This window comes from Phyllobates terribilis, unplaced genomic scaffold, assembly GCF_046119375.1.
Source record: "Phyllobates terribilis strain yellow unplaced genomic scaffold, ASM4611937v1 Scaffold_279__1_contigs__length_2497574, whole genome shotgun sequence".
Taxonomy (NCBI): domain Eukaryota; kingdom Metazoa; phylum Chordata; class Amphibia; order Anura; family Dendrobatidae; genus Phyllobates; species Phyllobates terribilis.
This window is the reverse complement of record NW_027363039.1, coordinates 271,775-290,955: the sequence shown is the minus strand read 5'-3', so window position 1 is coordinate 290,955 and position 19,181 is coordinate 271,775. Positions and strand designations below refer to the sequence as shown.

Here is a 19,181-nt window from a genome sequence, read left to right as displayed (position 1 = left end):
CACTTAGATACATCAGGGTCAGTCCTTAAAATGGCCCAGTGTTTTCTCAAAATTGTCATAATCCTTGGATGTTGATCATCATACGTCCTGATTAATCTAGTCAGAGGAGTCTGTTCAGACCTGGCTCGGGGTACCAGCAGTTTAGACCTATCCTGTTTCAAAGCATGATTATATGCTTCATTAACCACCTTAATCGGATAGTTTCGATCAATGAATCGTTCCTTCAAGTCCTTTGCTCTATGGAGAAAGTCTGACTCAGAGGAACAATTTCTCCTCAGTCTTAAAAATTGACCTTTAGGGATTCCCTGTTTTAAGGGGGTAGGATGATAACTCCCCCATCTTAGTAGACTATGTGCCGCTGTCGGCTTCCTAAAGATAGATGACCTCAGGGAACCAGATCCATCAACTGAAATAATAACATCCAAAAAGGCAATTTTATTGCCACCAATCTCATAGGTGAATTTTAGGCCAAGATTATTTATATTAAGACGCTGTATAAACCTAATGAAGGACGCTTGGTCCCCAGTCCAGAGGACGAGGATATCGTCAATGTAACGGCCCCATATTGATAGGTGTAGTTATGTTTTTGTCCCATTTGGACTATTTAGTACACTTTTAATGGTAATTATTAAAAGTTACATTTTACTGGGTATTTTTTTCTGTTTGGTTTACATAAATGTAAAAATAGAAGTTCCAGTGGAGATCCAACAGTAAATGAAGATTAAGTTTATTCACAAAGTAGTTAAACGGCAGCAACACGACCAGCTAGTGTGAATACCAACGCGTTTCCACCACCTAAGGGGAATCATGTATTTATCGTCATGTGCATGCAATAACTAATAGTATGGGGAATAATACCTGACTGCAGTGATAAATATTTTAGATTAAATCCTGCCTCACGTTCAGACCTAGCAGCACCCTGGTGCCGAGTTGGAAGATCCAATAGGATTCTCGGTTTAATACCATTCTTCTGTAATTGCCACCTCTGCTAGATTTATGGACTTTATCAATAGCTCTAAATTTGAGTCCTGACAAATCACCCTTATGTACAGTATATTAACAAAATGACGAGATACTGCAGAGATCAGAGAGATGTTAATAGCTGTTGTGCTGGTTGCATCCAACATACTGAACGCGGCCCTGAACACAATCGACTAAGACTATGTGCCCACCATGCAGAAATGCTCCGGAGTTTTCCTGAGCGTTTCTGCATCTCCCTGGCAGAAAAAACGCATGCGGATTGTACATGCGGATTGTACATGAGGATTGTACATGCGGATTGTACATGCGGATTATACATGAGGATTGTACATGAGGATTATACATGCGGATTATACATGCGGATTGTACATGTGGATTGTACATGTGGATTGTACATGAGGATTGTACATGCGGATTGTACATGAGGATTGTACATGCGGATTGTACATGCGGATTATACATGAGGATTGTACATGCGGATTGTACATGCGGATTGTACATGAGGATTATACATGCGGATTGTACATGTGGATTGTACATGTGGATTGTACATGCGGATTGTACATGCGGATTGTACGTGCGGATTGTACATGCGGATTGTACATGCGTTTTTCCTGCCAGGGACATGCGGATGTGAAGCGTTCTTCACATGCATTTCTGCTTGCGGGTTGACAAGCGATTGTAGCATCACTTGGAAAGTGCTTGTTAACTTGGTCACACTATAGAAATCCATTTATATAATGTGACCGTAAAAGAATGTTTAAAAATGAAAAATAAATCTATACTTCCCTCTGATGGCCCCCGCAGTCTTGCTTCTCTCCGTTCTCCCTTGCCGGCACATCGCGGTACACTGAAGGACCTGCCGACGTCAGCGTCGCGTGACCCGTCACATGACTATGACGTCAGCGCAGGTCCTCCAGTCCACCGCGATGTGCCGGCATGAGAGGAGGAGCGCAGCGGGGGCCGTCAGAAGGTAAATATAACATTTATTTTTTATTTTATTCTTTCTTTTACAGGTTCTATGGTACCCGGGTCCGGAGGAGAATCTCCTGTCCTCTATACCCGGGTACCATCCGCACATTGAACACATGTATTCCGCATGTCCTTATCTAGTGAAGCGGATTCCACGCGTTCTAATGCAAATCAATGGCGGCAAAAATGCAGCTCTTCCGCAAAATAATTGTTAGTGCTGCGTATTTTTCCACAATGATAATCCGCAGTGGAAATTTCCGCATCATGTGCACAGCACACGCGGATTATCATTGGGGAACATGGCGGACCTTCTACCAAGTGTTTTTTTAAGCGTTTCTGCAGCGTTTTTGCCCCTGCGGAAACGCTTAAAAACCGCATCGTGAGCACACAGCCTAAGTGAACCACACCCGGTGTAATTCATAAACTGCTGAATATGGTGCGTTTTATTAGTGGAAAAGGAAGTGGATTCGTTACCTTTTAATACATCTAGTCCGGCCGCACTGGAAATATCCTTTTAAGCACAGCCATGTCTCTGAGATCTGCAGCTGAATTGATGGATCCGTGCTAGGAGCCAATACAGAGTCAGTAGTGGGTAGTGTTGAGCGATACCTTCCGATATCGGGAAATATCGGATCGGATTGGATCGGACCGATACCGAAAAAGTATCGGATATCGCCGATTCCGATACCGGAAACCAATGCAAGTCAATGGGACATAAATATCGGAATTAAAATAAACCCTTTCTTTCCTTGTAGGTTATTTCTACATGAAGGAAAACAACTAAGAATAATGTAGAATGTATTGGGGGAGGTGGGGGAGACAATAAAGGCATAGAGGTTTAGCCCAGTCAAATGGAATAGCAGGAATTAATATTTTTTTATTATGTTCTGAGTTACGGAAATATTAACTATGTTAAGTATTTTTATATTTTGTCAGATATTTATGTTTCACTACTTCCATGCTCTTCACCTTCTTTTTTACTTCTCCCACACTTTCTCCTTCATCATCCTCAGCATCTTTTTCATCCACTTCTTCTTCACCTTCTTCTTCTTCACCTTCTTCGTATTATTCTTTTTTTTACATTCTTCATATTCTACTTCTTCATCTTCTTCATATTCTTCTTCTTCATCATATTCTTATTTGTGACAGGCATTCCTGTAGTTGTTATCTATAAAAGGTTGGACATTACACCTTTCGTTCTGCCCGTCACAAAAGATTTACAACAGGATTTGTCCGCGTTCAGTTTGGCCTGCAGCAGCAGGTCTTTTCCAGGGGCACCACGAGGAGGAACGGACTCACCCCCATACACTGCTTAGTCATCTTCTGCTTATAATTTAGATATTATCTTTTGCTCTGATTTTTAGTCTTATGCTTAATGTTCTTCCGCTTTTTGTTCTGCAGCTTCTTGTATTTCTGCTTCTTGGTTTTCTGTCTCTTGTTTTTCTGTATCTTGGTGCTTGTCTTCTCTTCTTTGTCTTCTTGGTCAACTTCTTCAGGGTCATCTTCTTGGTCTTCTTCGGGGTGGTCTTCAGGGTCGTCGTCTTCGGGGGTCCTCGTCTTCGGGGTCCTCGTCTTCTTCGGGTTGGTCTTCTGGGTCCTCGTCTTCGGGGTCCTCGTCTTCTTCGGGGTGGTCTTCAGGGTCCTCGTCTTCTTCGGGGTGGTCTTCAGGGTCCTCGTCTTCGGGGTGGTCTTCAGGGTCCTCGTCTTCAGGGTCATTGTCTTCGGGGTCCTCGTCTTCTTAGGGTTGGTCTTCAGGGTCCTCGTCTTCAGGGTCCTCGTCAGGGAGATCCAGAGTGATTACCAAGAACCATTTCAAAAAGCTTGAACTTGGAAATGTAGCAGAAGGTACAAGAAAGCTGAGGAACTACCGAGGACCAGCTGACGGTACTGGAACCCGGATGGATAGCAGAAGGTACAAGAGCCAATGGAACTACCGAGGACCAGCTGATGTTACTGGAACTCGGTTACTAAGCAGGAGGTACCTGTGCCAGAAAGCACTACCAAGGACCAGCAGACGTTGGTGGAACTTGGATACCGAGAAGGAGGCACCTAATCCAAAGGCACTGCCGAGAACCAGCTGACGGTACTGGAACCCGGATGGGTAGCAGAAGGTACAAGAGCCAATGGAACTACCGAGGACCAGCTGATGTTACTGGAACCCGGATGGGTAGCAGAAGGTACAAGAGCCAATGGAACTACCGAGGACCAGCTGATGTTACTGGAACTCGGTTACTAAGCAGGAGGTACCTGTGCCAGAAAGCACTACCAAGGACCAGCAGACGTTGGTGGAACTTGGATACCGAGAAGGAGGCACCTAATCCAAAGGCACTGCCGAGAACCAGCTGACGGTACTGGAACCCGGATGGGTAGCAGAAGGTACCCATGTAAAAAAAAAGTTCAAGGCCGCGAGCCGGCCGCAGTTACCAAAACCCACAGTCCTACAGAGGGTGCTTGTCCTATTGGCACTATGGAACCAGCCTTCATTGCCAGATCCCGCAGCCCACATAGGAGTCACCTAAACTGCAGGCACCATAGAGTCGGCTAACCCGACCGCAACACGACAGGACAACGCATTGGAGGCAAAGTGACGTTGACACTACCCGGAAACAGCTGGCGTGCTGGAACCAGGCTGGGCAGGAGGGAGTACCCGTGCCAAAGACACTGCCGAGAACCAGCTGACGGTACTGGAACCCGGATGGGTAGCAGAAGATACAAGAGCAAATGGAACTACCGAGGACCAGCTGACGGTACTGGAACCCGGATGGGTAGCAGAAGGTACAAGAGCCAATGGAACTACCGAGGACCAGCTGATGTTACTGGAACTCGGTTACTAAGCAGGAGGTACCTGTGCCAGAAAGCACTACCAAGGACCAGCAGACGTTGGTGGAACTTGGATACCGAGAAGGAGGCACCTAATCCAAAGGCACTGCCGAGAACCAGCTGACGGTACTGGAACCCGGATGGGTAGCAGAAGGTACCCATGTAAAAAAAAAGTTCAAGGCCGCGAGCCGGCCGCAGTTACCAAAACCCACAGTCCTACAGAGGGTGCTTGTCCTATTGGCACTATGGAACCAGCCTTCATTGCCAGATCCCGCAGCCCACATAGGAGTCACCTAAACTGCAGGCACCATAGAGTCGGCTAACCCGACCGCAACACGACAGGACAACGCATTGGAGGCAAAGTGACGTTGACACTACCCGGAAACAGCTGGCGTGCTGGAACCAGGCTGGGCAGGAGGGAGTACCCGTGCCAAAGACACTGCCGAGAACCAGCTGACGGTACTGGAACCCGGATGGGTAGCAGAAGATACAAGAGCAAATGGAACTACCGAGGACCAGCTGACGGTACTGGAACCCGGATGGGTAGCAGAAGGTACAAGAGCCAATGGAACTACCGAGGACCAGCTGATGTTACTGGAACTCGGTTACTAAGCAGGAGGTACCTGTGCCAGAAAGCACTACCAAGGACCAGCAGACGTTGGTGGAACTTGGATACCGAGAAGGAGGCACCTAATCCAAAGGCACTGCCGAGAACCAGCTGACGGTACTGGAACCCGGATGGGTAGCAGAAGGTACCCATGTAAAAAAAAAGTTCAAGGCCGCGAGCCGGCCGCAGTTACCAAAACCCACAGTCCTACAGAGGGTGCTTGTCCTATTGGCACTATGGAACCAGCCTTCATTGCCAGATCCCGCAGCCCACATAGGAGTCACCTAAACTGCAGGCACCATAGAGTCGGCTAACCCGACCGCAACACGACAGGACAACGCATTGGAGGCAAAGTGACGTTGACACTACCCGGAAACAGCTGGCGTGCTGGAACCAGGCTGGGCAGGAGGGAGTACCCGTGCCAAAGACACTGCCGAGAACCAGCTGACGGTACTGGAACCCGGATGGGTAGCAGAAGATACAAGAGCAAATGGAACTACCGAGGACCAGCTGACGGTACTGGAACCCGGATGGGTAGCAGAAGGTACAAGAGCCAATGGAACTGCCGAGAACCAGCTGGCGGTGCTGGAGCCCAGGGTAAATACTAAAAACAGAAGAGCCAGAGGTGTATTTGGAGGAGGTTTTAAATCCGTACTACAGTGGATGTGGACAAAGCAGGAGAATTTGCCGGACACACAGCTGGGGATCAGCTGACGTTACTGAATCCCAATAACACTGGAGCAAGCGTTGACTGTGCAGACGGCACTTCTGAGCAGCAACTAGCGGTATTGGAGCCCAGGGTAAATACTAAAAACGGAGGAGCCAGAGGTGTAATTGGAGCAAGTTTTAAATAAGTAGCACAGTGAATATGGACAGAGCAGGAGAAATTGCCGTGAACACAGCAGGGGAACAGCTGACGTTACCGAACCCCAATAACACCGCAGCAAGTGTTGACTGTGCAGACGGCACTTCCGAGCGCCAACTGGCGGTGCTGGAGCCCAGGGATAAGAATGAAAACAGAGGAGCCAGAGGTGTAATTGGAGCAACTTTAAAATCTGTAGTAGTGAGAATGTGGACAGAGCAGGAGAAATTGCCGTCCGCACAGCAGGGGAACAGCTGACGTTACTGAACCCCAATAACATGGTAGCAAGTGTTGACTGTGCAGACAGCACTTCCGAGCGCCAACTGGCGGTGCTGGAGCCCAGGGATAAGAATGAAAACAGAGGAGCCAGAGGTGTAATTCGAGCAACTTTAAAATCTGTAGTAGTGAGAATGTGGACAGAGCAGGAGAAATTGCCGTCCGCACAGCAGGGGAACAGCTGACGTTACTGAACCCCAATAACACGGCAGCAAGTGTTGACTGTGCAGACAGCACTTCCGAGCGCCAACTGGCGGTGTTGGAGCCCAGGGTAAATACTAAAAACGGAGGAGCCAGAGGTGTAATTGGAGCAAGTTTTAAATAAGTAGCACAGTGAATATGGACAGAGCAGGAGAAATTGCCGTGAACACAGCAGGGGAACAGCTGACGTTACTGAACCCCAATAACACGGCAGCAAGTGTTGACTGTGCAGACGGCACTTCCGAGCGCCAACTGGCGGTGCTGGAGCCCAGGGATAAGAATGAAAACAGAGGAGCCAGAGGTGTAATTCGAGCAACTTTAAAATGTGTAGTACAGTGGATTTGGACAAAGCAGGAGAAATTGCCGTCCGCACAGCAGGAGAACAGCTGACGTTACTGAACCCCAATAACACGGCAGCAAGTGTTGACTGTGCAGACAGCACTTCCGAGCGCCAACTGGCGGTGTTGGAGCCCAGGGTAAATACTAAAAACGGAGGAGCCAGAGGTGTAATTGGAGCAAGTTTTAAATAAGTAGCACAGTGAATATGGACAGAGCAGGAGAAATTGCCGTGAACACAGCAGGGGAACAGCTGACGTTACTGAACCCCAATAACATGGTAGCAAGTGTTGACTGTGCAGACGGCACTTCCGAGCGCCAACTGGCGGTGCTGGAGCCCAGGGATAAGAATGAAAACAGAGGAGCCAGAGGTGTAATTCGAGCAACTTTAAAATGTGTAGTACAGTGGATTTGGACAAAGCAGGAGAAATTGCCGTCCGCACAGCAGGAGAACAGCTGACGTTACTGAACCCCAATAACACGGCAGCAAGTGTTGACTGTGCAGACGGCACTTCCGTGCGCCAACTGGCGGTGTTGGAGCTCAGGGATAATACTGAAAACAGAGGAGCCAGAGGTGTAATTGGAGCAACTTTAAAATCTGTAGTAGTGAGAATGTGGACAGAGCAGGAGAAATTGCCGTCCGCACAGCAGGGGAACAGCTGACGTTACTGAACCCCAATAACATGGTAGCAAGTGTTGACTGTGCAGACAGCACTTCCGAGCGCCAACTGGCGGTGCTGGAGCCCAGGGATAAGAATGAAAACAGAGGAGCCAGAGGTGTAATTCGAGCAACTTTAAAATCTGTAGTAGTGAGAATGTGGACAGAGCAGGAGAAATTGCCGTCCGCACAGCAGGGGAACAACTGACGTTACTGAACCCCAATAACACGGCAGCAAGTGTTGACTGTGCAGACAGCACTTCCGAGCGCCAACTGGCGGTGTTGGAGCCCAGGGTAAATACTAAAAACGGAGGAGCCAGAGGTGTAATTGGAGCAAGTTTTAAATAAGTAGCACAGTGAATATGGACAGAGCAGGAGAAATTGCCGTGAACACAGCAGGGGAACAGCTGACGTTACTGAACCCCAATAACACGGCAGCAAGTGTTGACTGTGCAGATGGCACTTCCGAGCGCCAACTGGCGGTGCTGGAGCCCAGGGATAAGAATGAAAACAGAGGAGCCAGAGGTGTAATTCGAGCAACTTTAAAATGTGTAGTACAGTGGATTTGGACAAAGCAGGAGAAATTGCCGTCCGCACAGCAGGAGAACAGCTGACGTTACTGAACCCCAATAACACGGCAGCAAGTGTTGACTGTGCAGACAGCACTTCCGAGCGCCAACTGGCGGTGTTGGAGCCCAGGGTAAATACTAAAAACGGAGGAGCCAGAGGTGTAATTGGAGCAAGTTTTAAATAAGTAGCACAGTGAATATGGACAGAGCAGGAGAAATTGCCGTGAACACAGCAGGGGAACAGCTGACGTTACTGAACCCCAATAACATGGTAGCAAGTGTTGACTGTGCAGACGGCACTTCCGAGCGCCAACTGGCGGTGCTGGAGCCCAGGGATAAGAATGAAAACAGAGGAGCCAGAGGTGTAATTCGAGCAACTTTAAAATGTGTAGTACAGTGGATTTGGACAAAGCAGGAGAAATTGCCGTCCGCACAGCAGGAGAACAGCTGACGTTACTGAACCCCAATAACACGGCAGCAAGTGTTGACTGTGCAGACGGCACTTCCGTGCGCCAACTGGCGGTGTTGGAGCTCAGGGATAATACTGAAAACAGAGGAGCCAGAGGTGTAATTGGAGCAACTTTAAAATCTGTAGTAGTGAGAATGTGGACAGAGCAGGAGAAATTGCCGTCCGCACAGCAGGGGAACAGCTGACGTTACTGAACCCCAATAACATGGTAGCAAGTGTTGACTGTGCAGACAGCACTTCCGAGCGCCAACTGGCGGTGCTGGAGCCCAGGGATAAGAATGAAAACAGAGGAGCCAGAGGAGTAATTGGAGCAACTTTAAAATGTGTAGTACAGTGGATGTGGACAAATCAGGAGAAATTGCCGTCCGCACAGCAGGAGAACAGCTGACGTTACTGAACCCCAATAACACGGCAGCAAGTGTTGACTGTGCAGACGGCACTTCCGAGCGCCAACTGGCGGTGCTGGAGCCCAGGGATAAGAATGAAAACAGAGGAGCCAGAGGTGTAATTGGAGCAACTTTAAAATCTGTAGTAGTGAGAATGTGGACAGAGCAGGAGAAATTGCCGTCCGCACAGCAGGGGAACAGCTGACGTTACTGAACCCCAATAACATGGTAGCAAGTGTTGACTGTGCAGACAGCACTTCCGAGCGCCAACTGGCGGTGCTGGAGCCCAGGGATAAGAATGAAAACAGAGGAGCCAGAGGTGTAATTGGAGCAACTTTAAAATCTGTAGTAGTGAGAATGTGGACAGAGCAGGAGAAATTGCCGTCCGCACAGCAGGGGAACAGCTGACGTTACTGAACCCCAATAACACGGCAGCAAGTGTTGACTGTGCAGACGGCACTTCCGAGCGCCAACTGGCGGTGCTGGAGCCCAGGGATAAGAATGAAAACAGAGGAGCCAGAGGTGTAATTCGAGCAACTTTAAAATGTGTAGTACAGTGGATTTGGACAAAGCAGGAGAAATTGCCGTCCGCACAGCAGGAGAACAGCTGACGTTACTGAACCCCAATAACACGGCAGCAAGTGTTGACTGTGCAGACGGCACTTCCGTGCGCCAACTGGCGGTGTTGGAGCTCAGGGATAATACTGAAAACAGAGGAGCCAGAGGTGTAATTGGAGCAACTTTAAAATCTGTAGTAGTGAGAATGTGGACAGAGCAGGAGAAATTGCCGTCCGCACAGCAGGGGAACAGCTGACGTTACTGAACCCCAATAACATGGTAGCAAGTGTTGACTGTGCAGACAGCACTTCCGAGCGCCAACTGGCGGTGCTGGAGCCCAGGGATAAGAATGAAAACAGAGGAGCCAGAGGAGTAATTGGAGCAACTTTAAAATGTGTAGTACAGTGGATGTGGACAAATCAGGAGAAATTGCCGTCCGCACAGCAGGAGAACAGCTGACGTTACTGAACCCCAATAACACGGCAGCAAGTGTTGACTGTGCAGACGGCACTTCCGAGCGCCAACTGGCGGTGTTGGAGCTCAGGGATTACAGTTCAGGTGGTAGAAACATGAACAGAACAGGAGACCTGGATACTGTTGCCAACCAATTATTTATTCTGGAAGAGGACTGGCAAATTCATGAGAGATCCAGGCCTTGTTCATTTTGAGAAAAGTAAGCCGGTCAACGTTATCGGAGGATAGTCGCATGCGACGGTCTGTTAGTACACCACCTGCGGCACTAAAGACGCGTTCCGATAATACACTAGCAGCAGGGCAAGCTAGCACCTCCAGTGCATACTGACTAAGCTCTGGCCATGTATCCAGCTTACAGACCCAAAACTTGAAGGGAGAAGAGCCGTCTGGGAGTACACTAAGAGGGCAAGACATGTAGTCTGTCACCATCTGACGGAAACGTTGCCTCCTGCTGACTGGAGCTGTCTGTGATGGTGTAGACATTTGTGGCGGCGGGGACACAAAACTTTGCCACATTTCGGCCATACTGGTCTTGCCTTGTGCTGAGGCGCTGCTTCTGCTCCCTCTTTGTGCAGAGCTTCCTCCACTGCCTCGACGCACTGAGCTGCTTTGTAAAGCACTAGCAGCACTGCTCTCGGTTGGAATGGAGAACATGATGGAATGCACCAGTGCGTCTTGGTACTCCCGCATTTTACGCTCCCGGTTCAATGGTGTTATGAGGCTTTGTAAGTTGTCCCGGTAGCGAGGATCTAGGAGGGTGGACACCCAATAATCAGCCGTGTTGAGAATGTGGGCGATGCGGCGGTCGTTTCTGAGGCACTGCAGCATGAAATCAACCATGTGCTGCAGACTGCCAACTGGCCAAGAAACGCTGTCCCCTGCTTGAGGCGTGATCTCTGCCTGCTCTGCATCACCCCACCCTCGCTCTAGATACTGACTACTAGAGCATTGTGTACCTCCCTCCTCTGGACAGATGTCTTCCTCATCCATTGACTCCTCCTCATCCTCCTCACAAAGTGTCCCCTGCCTAGGCCTTTGTGAGGAACCACGTTGCGCAGACTGTAGAGAAGCAGATGGCATTTGTGACTCCTCATCCTCCACCTCTTCCAAAACCTCGTCCCTTAGTGCTTGCAGTGTTTTTTCAAGCAGGCAGATAAGGGGGATAGTCATGCTGACTAGTGCATCATCTGCACTCGCCATCTGCGTGGAATAATCGAAGGCACGCAAAACGTGGCAAATGTCCTTCATAGAGGCCCACTCAGTGGTGGTGAAGTGTGAACGGCGCGCACTGCGACTTGTTTGCGCCTGCTGCAGCTGGTACTCCATTACTGCTGCCTGCTGCTCACACAACCTCTCCAACATATGTAACGTTGAATTCCACCTGGTGGGTAGGTCACATATGATGCGATGTTCCGGAAGACATAATCGGCGCTGCAGAGCTGCAATGCGTGATCTTGCATTGCTGGAACGCCGCAAGTGAGCGCACTCTATGCGGACCTTGTGAAGCAGTGCATCAAGATCCGGATAGTCCCTCAAAAAACTCTGCACGACCAAGTTGAGCACATGTGCCAGACATGGGATGTGAGTGAGGTTGCCTAGGCCCAGAGCTGCCACCAGATTTCGGCCATTGTCACACACTACCATGCCTGGCTGGAGATTCGCTGGCACAAACCACACGTCACTCTGCTGCTTGATGGCATTCCAGAGCTCCTGCGCTGTGTGGCTTCGATTCCCCAAAGAAATTAATTTTAATACGGCCTGTTGACGTTTGGCCACGGCTGTGCTCATATCGGTCATCATAACAGGTAACCGTTCACGGGTCGATGTGGAGGTAGACCGTGACGGCTCCTGCAGCGTTGATTCAGAGGAACTGGAGTATGAGGAGGAGTCAATGTGTACAGACTGGATTCCTGCAATCCTTGGAGTTGGCAGAACACGTACAGCGCCACTCTCAAGATCTGTACCCGGCTCCACAACATTTACCCAATGGGCAGTGAGGGAAAGGTATCGTCCCTGTCCATGCTTACTGGTCCACGCATCAGTGGTCAGGTGGACCTTGCTACTGACGGCGTTTTGTAGCGCATGTTTAATTTTTCCCTCCACATGATGTTGCAGGGCAGGGACGGCTTGCCTGCTGAAATAAAAGCGGCTGGGCACGTTGTATTGTGGGACTGCCAATGCCATAAAGTTACGGAATGTGTCAGTCTCCACCAGCCTGAATGATAGCATTTCAAGGGCCAGTAGTTTAGCAATGCCAGCATTCAGAGCCTGTGCTCGGGGGTGGTTTGCCGAGTATGGGCGCCTTTTCTCCCATGCCTGTGCTAACGATGGCTGTAGACTGGCCTGGGAGTGTGAGGATGACTGGGAAAGTGGTGCTGTGGGTGGAATTACACTGTGTCTCTGTACAACAGTGCCAGAGATTCTTCCATGGCGATCCTGTGAGGAAGCCGAACCAGCTGTGTGTGAGCTGGAGGAAGAGGCTACAACACGAGCTGAAGAGGTGGTAGGTGGCGCTGTAGGTTGGCCTAGGTCTTCAGTGTGTTTGTGTAACTCCACCACGTGCTTGGTCCGCACATGTTTCCACATATTTGTGGTATTGAGGTTGCTGACACTTTTCCCTCTTTTCACCTTCTGATTACACAGCTTGCATTTGACAAAGCAAATGTCATCTGCAACTGTGTCAAAAAAGGACCAGGCACTGCAAGTCTTGGGAGCGCCCGCTTTGGATTTTGGAAGAGCCATGCTCCTAATGGGTGCCGAAGTGGAGGCTACAGGCAACCAAGTCTGCCCCCTCCCTCTCCCTCCTTTTTGGGCCGTTCGGGGAATCTCTTCCTCAGAGCTGCTCCCACCACCTTCCTGTCCCTCACGCCATGATGGGTCAAGGACCTCATCATCTACACCACCCTCTTCAAACAACTGCTTCTCCTGGGTAGTCTCGACAGCACAGTACGCACCAGAAAGTGGCACCTGAGTCTCATCATCAGATGCGTACTGAGGTGTGCTGCTGACCATAGGCACTGGCCCACCCGCCTCTTCAGATTCAGAGAGACAAAACGGTTGCGCATCACTGCATACTACCTCTTCTTCAAATTCTCGAATTCTGCTTGGCTGGCCCCCTCTTTCCAAGCCAAGAGATTCAGAGAACAGAAGTAGAGATGGCTCCTGTCCAGGGCTCTCTGACTGCCTGGGCAATTTGGCAGGTGGTGAAGAGACAGATGGGTGCTCTTCAGTGCTCAGGACCTGAGAGGATCTGGAACTAATTGAAGTCGATGCGTTAGCTGCCATCCATCCGACAACGGCTTCAATTTGGTCCTCGCGCAGCAGTGGGGTACGGCTAGCTCCTACAAAGCTGCGCATAAAGGACTGTTCCCTGGTAAAACTGGGGGATGCTGAGTCACTGGTGCCCGCAGCAGGCACAGAATCCCCACGTCCTCTCCCTGCAGGCACAGAATCCTCACGTCCTCTCCCTGCAGAAACTCCACGCCCACGCCCACGACCACGACCACATGCCTTACTCCCTGCCTTCTTCATCTTGGTAGACTGATAAAGATAGGCAGAAAAGTACTAAGGGCTTAGTGTGCTTATTCCTGAACAGCTGCTAACAGGTATAAGAAACACGAATTTTATAAAGTGTGGACTAGACTTTAATATGAGCTAATGTGGCCTACACAACTGTAAAGTGGAGTGTTTGGTGAACTTTATTTAGGTTTTTTTTGTCACAAAAAGACACTGGATGTGCCTAAAGATGTAATAACGATAGTATCACAAACTTTTTGTAGCTATTACAATGTAGGAAGGTAACCTACAATGCAATAGATGAGGCTGCAAAAAATAGGCTAATACTAATCTGGCTGGGGCTGCAGGGCCCAATGCTGCAGAAAGGCTCCTCTATCTACTCCTATATAGTGTGTTTGGAATCAATTTAGCTGAATATGGATGGAACCACCACACTAATAGGAGATATCAGGAAAAATTATGAATTGGCAATAAAGGACAATGTATGAGGCAGTGACACACACTGAGTGCACTACAACCAGACGGGGTTGAAGCACACACTACAGGGTGAGCTGCACTCACACACCAGACCTTGCAGACAGCGGTGAACAGTACAGATGCAGAGCACTGTGCACTAGTGCTGCAAGACGGAAAAAAATTTCTCTATCTACTCCTATATAGTGTGTTTGGAACCAATTTAGCTGAATACAGATGGAACCACCACACTAATAGGAGATATCAGGAAAAATTATGAATTGGCAATAAAGGACAATGTATGAGGCAGTGACACACACTGAGTGCACTACAACCAGACGGGGTTGAAGCACACACTACAGGGTGAGCTGCACTCACACACCAGACCTTGCAGACAGCGGTGAACAGTACAGATGCAGAGCACTGTGCACTAGTGCTGCAAGACGGAAAAAAATTTCTCTATCTACTCCTATATAGTGTGTTTGGAACCAATTTAGCTGAATACAGATGGAACCACCACACTAATAGGAGATATCAGGAAAAATTATGAATTGGCAAAAAAGGACAATGTATGAGGCAGTGACACACACTGAGTGCACTACAACCAGACTTGGCTGAAGCACACACTACAGGGTGAGCTGCACTCACACACACAGACCTTGCAGATAGCGGTGAACAGCACAGGGAACTGTGCACTAGCACTGCAAGGCACAGTGATTTAGAAAGTAGCTTGGGTAAAGCAGTATAGAGCAAATAGGTAGCTAAAACTGTCCCTCAGAACAACAGCGTCCTATCCCTAACTGAATTCACAGCAGAGTGAGCTCAAAATGGCGGCGGTGGCTTTTATAGTGCATCATGACATCATTTCAGCAGCCAATCACAGCCATGCCATTAGTTAAGATGCCTACATGCCTAACAGGATGTGCCCACACTTCTTAGGATCCTCATTGGCTGAATAAAATGAAAATGTCTCATTGCATTATGGGAACTTCCGATTCCGGTATACGATATTGCAATAGTATCGGAATTAAGTATCGGAATTCCGATACCGCGAATATCGGCCGATACCCGATATTTCAGTATCGGAATGCTCAACACTAGTAGTGGGGTCTCCTGGGGGTAGATCTCATGTGATTCTCTTTTAGGACACGTGACAATGTTTCATCTTGTTCTCGTACCGGTAAATATTTCTTCATTATTCTAACCCCATTATAATAACTGGGACTATACTCCGTGGATAATGTAATGACATTATTGGTAGCGGCTGTCGTGCATTATATTATGTGTGAATATGGGATATTATATGTTGTATGCTTCCTTCCCGCAGATACTATACTCCGGCTCCATTTAACTCTTTCCATGCAGGACTCTTTTTTTCCTATAGGACTCATGAGATTTGTATGCAGACCCTGATGGTAACAGTTTCCTGGCTCCTCAGCTAAGTACAGGTGTGATGTAATTATCATAATTAACCTGTTACATTCATTGGTCGCCATTAACATGGGACTTGTGTATTTGTTCCTTGTAAATAGCACCACTGTGTTTTCAGCAGAGAGCCCTGAGTAAGACCCCTCAGGGGGTGGGAACACTTTGGTGTTCACACTAGCTGGTCGTGTTGCTGCCGTGTATTGTAACTACTTTGTGAATAAACTTCATCTTCTGTTACTTTTGGATCTCTGCTGGAACTTGTATTGTTACATTTGCTGTTCAGGCCGGTCCCGGGACTTCTGAGCGGATCCCTGCAGCTGTGTCCTGGATACTACTTACTGCTGAGCTCATCTTCCATTCCCCCTCCTCCCTGCATATATCATTCCCATTATTAAGGAGTGGGTCTCCTCCACATTTATTGTGTATATGTTATAATACCCCCGGTGGCACTAAAAACCATCTCTGACAAAACGCCAGCGGCCTGGACCTCCAAGGCGTAGAGAGCCAGTTCATGCCACTTGTGTAGCTTGGATACCCAATAGCTGTAAGGCACAGAGGAATCACAGAGGACGTTGGTACGGTCGGCAAGGTACTCCTTCAGCATCTTCCAAAACTTTTCCCTTCTTGTCAGAGTACCTCACGAATCAGGGCCTAGGCGCTCGGAGGGTCTGAGAAAACTGTTCCAGACCTTTGACAGTGTTTCCCTGTCTCTGGTTTGTGTCTCCCTCACCTGTACTCCTTGGTTATCCAACAAAATGTGACCTCTGCTACCAGCGTTGTCAGATAATTCTTCATCAAGGGCCTTCTGGTACTGCAACATTTTAATAGACTTCTCTGCCAGACTAGAACGTTCTCCTTGTAGCGCGGGTCTACACTGTGTTCCAAATTATTATGCAAATAATATTTTCTCAGATTTTCCCAAATTTCCTATATGAATTGCAGTAATTGTAATTTTCCAGTCAAATAACTATTAGAGTACAATTGAAAGGTTTTTGTACAAACTGCCTATGATAACAGGATATTTTTTAAAAAATAAAACACTCAAACTGCACTCAAAATGCATGTTCCAAATTATTATACACAGCAGAGTTTTCAACCTTCATTTTAATAAAGAACAAAAAAATGGTCATTTTTGAAATTATAAGCATTAGCAGGTTATTACACACTGAAATCAAACAGTTTTCAACTCAAAACTTTATTCTAGGTGATGTTACATTTGCACATAGGACCCCTTGTTCGAAAGGAGCTTCTGAACTCTCTCATCAATTGAATTTGTCAGGTTTTGGATGGTTTCTGCTTCAATTGTTTTGCATGAGGACAGAATACCCTCCCAGAGCTGTTGCTTAGATGTGAACTGCCTCCCGCCATCATAGACACTCCTTTTGATGAAGCTCCAGAGGTTTTCAATGGGGTTGAGGTCAGGGGAGCATGGGTGCCACACCATAAGTTTGTCCCCTTTTATGCCCATAGCAGCCAGAGATGCAGATGTGTTATGTGCAGCATGAGACGGGGCATTATCATGCATGAAAATGATCTTGCTGCAGAATGCACGGTTCTTCTTCTTGAACCATGACAGGAAGTGCTGTTTGAGCAACTCAACATACATTATGGAGTTCATCTTTACCCCTTCAGGGATCCTAAAAGGGCCGACAATCTCTCTCCCCATGATTTCAGCCCAAAACATTACTCCACCTCCTCCTTGTTAGCGCCGTAGCCGTGTTTGCATGGGGTGTCCATCAACCAGCCATCCTCCACTCCATCCATCTGGACCATCGAGAGCATTTCATCCAAAACCTGACAAATTCAATGGACGAGAGAGTTCAGAAGCTCCTTTCGAACAAGCGGTCCTATGTGCAAATGTAACGTCACCTAGAATAAAGTTTGGAGGTGAAAACTGTTTGATTTCAGTTTGTAATAACCTGCTAATGCTTATAATTTCAAAAATGACCATTTTTTTGTTCTTTATTAAAATGAAAAGGTTGAAAACTCTGCTGTGCCTAATAATTTGGAACATGCATTTTGAGTGCAGTTTGAGTGTTTTATTTTTTAAAAAATATCCTGTTATCATAGGAAGTTTGTACAAAAACCTTTCAATTGTACTCTAATAGTTATTTGACTGGAAAATTACAATGACTGCAATTCATATAGGTAATTTGGGAAAATCTGAGAAAATATTATTTGCATAATAATTTGGAACACAGTGTAGAAGTGTGACCAACCAGTGATTACTGTTGCTCAAAATGCATATAACGAGAGGGTCACGGGAAAGGCAGCAGAACATAAAGTCAGCCATGTGTGCCAGACTGCCAACAGTCAAGACTTCCCTGTCCTCACCAAGAGGACGACTGTCCATGTTCTCCTCATCACTCTCCCTCTTCTCGGGCCATCCAAGTTGAATAGACGGTACGAATGTGGTGTGGGTAGTACCGTCTGAGCACTGAAACCCAGCTCCTGATCTTCTTCTTTCTCCTTATTATCACCCAATCCACATTGAGATGAGATAAGGCTGGGCTGTGTAGCATCACCCTGTATAGTTCCTTGCTCCATCTCATTGTGCTCTGCCTGCAAAGCCTCCTCTTTAATTGTGAGCGAGTGTTTCAGGAAGCAGAGAAGCGGGATGGTGATGCTAATTATGGAGTCATCACTGCTCACCATCTTGGTTGAGTCCTCAGTTTTGGAGGACGCCACAGATGTCAGACATCCATGCCCACTCATCAGCTCTTATGTGCGGAGGCTGACCTGAATACCGACGGGCGTGTTGAAGCTGGTACTCAACAACTGCCCTCTGTTGCTCACAAATCTTTCCCAACATCTGCAACGTTGAGTTCCAATGCGTGGGCAGTGCAAGCTGTAGCTGACTTTCTAAAATGGGCACACGCAGTGTACTTTCACAAGGAGCTCTGGCAGATCTTGGTAGGTTTTGAGAAACCACTGAACCACTAATTTGAGCACATGGGCCAGGCATGGTACGTGTGTGAGATTGCCAAGCCTCAGATCCGCCATCAGGTTCTGGCCATTGTAACACATGACCATGCCTGGCTGTAGGTTCAGTGGTGAGACCCACAGATCTGCCTGCTCTGTTACAGCTTTCAACAACTCTGCAGCAGTGTGCCGTTTGTCACCTAAGCATATTAGCTTCAGCAGAGCATGTTGCCGCTTGGCCGTGGCAGTGCTTCCAGCTTACGACTGATGTGGTCATTTCGGATATGCAGGCTGAAGAGAAGGAATAGGTGGAGGAGCTGTAGAATGTGTGGGCAACCCTGATTGCCCCAGGGCTCGCAATCCTCAGCGTCGGGAGGACGCATTCCATCCCAGGGTCCGACTGGGTCCTGGCTTCCACAGTATTAACCTAGAGTGCAGTCAGTGAGATGTACCGTCCCTGGCCACAAGCACTTGTCTATGTGTCTGTGGTTAGGTGGACCTTCCCAGTAACTGCGTTGGTGAGGGCACGGGTAATATTCTGGGACACGTGCTTGTGTAAGGCCGGGACCACAAACTGGGAGAAATAGTGGCGGGTGGGGACCAAGTACCGAGGGATGGCCACAGCCATGAGGTTGCGGAAAGCTTCCGTCTCCACGAGCCTAAAAGGCAACATTTCCAGTGCAAGCAGTCGAG

General features: G+C 48.2%; 2 pseudogenes; both read right to left on the bottom strand.

The window, feature by feature from the left end:
• The window catches only part of LOC141220274 (uncharacterized), a 71,136-nt pseudogene extending 67,886 nt beyond the window's left edge, over positions 1-3,250 (bottom strand).
• The window catches only part of LOC141220284 (uncharacterized), a 73,666-nt pseudogene that overhangs the window by 42,643 nt on the left and 11,842 nt on the right, over positions 1-19,181 (bottom strand).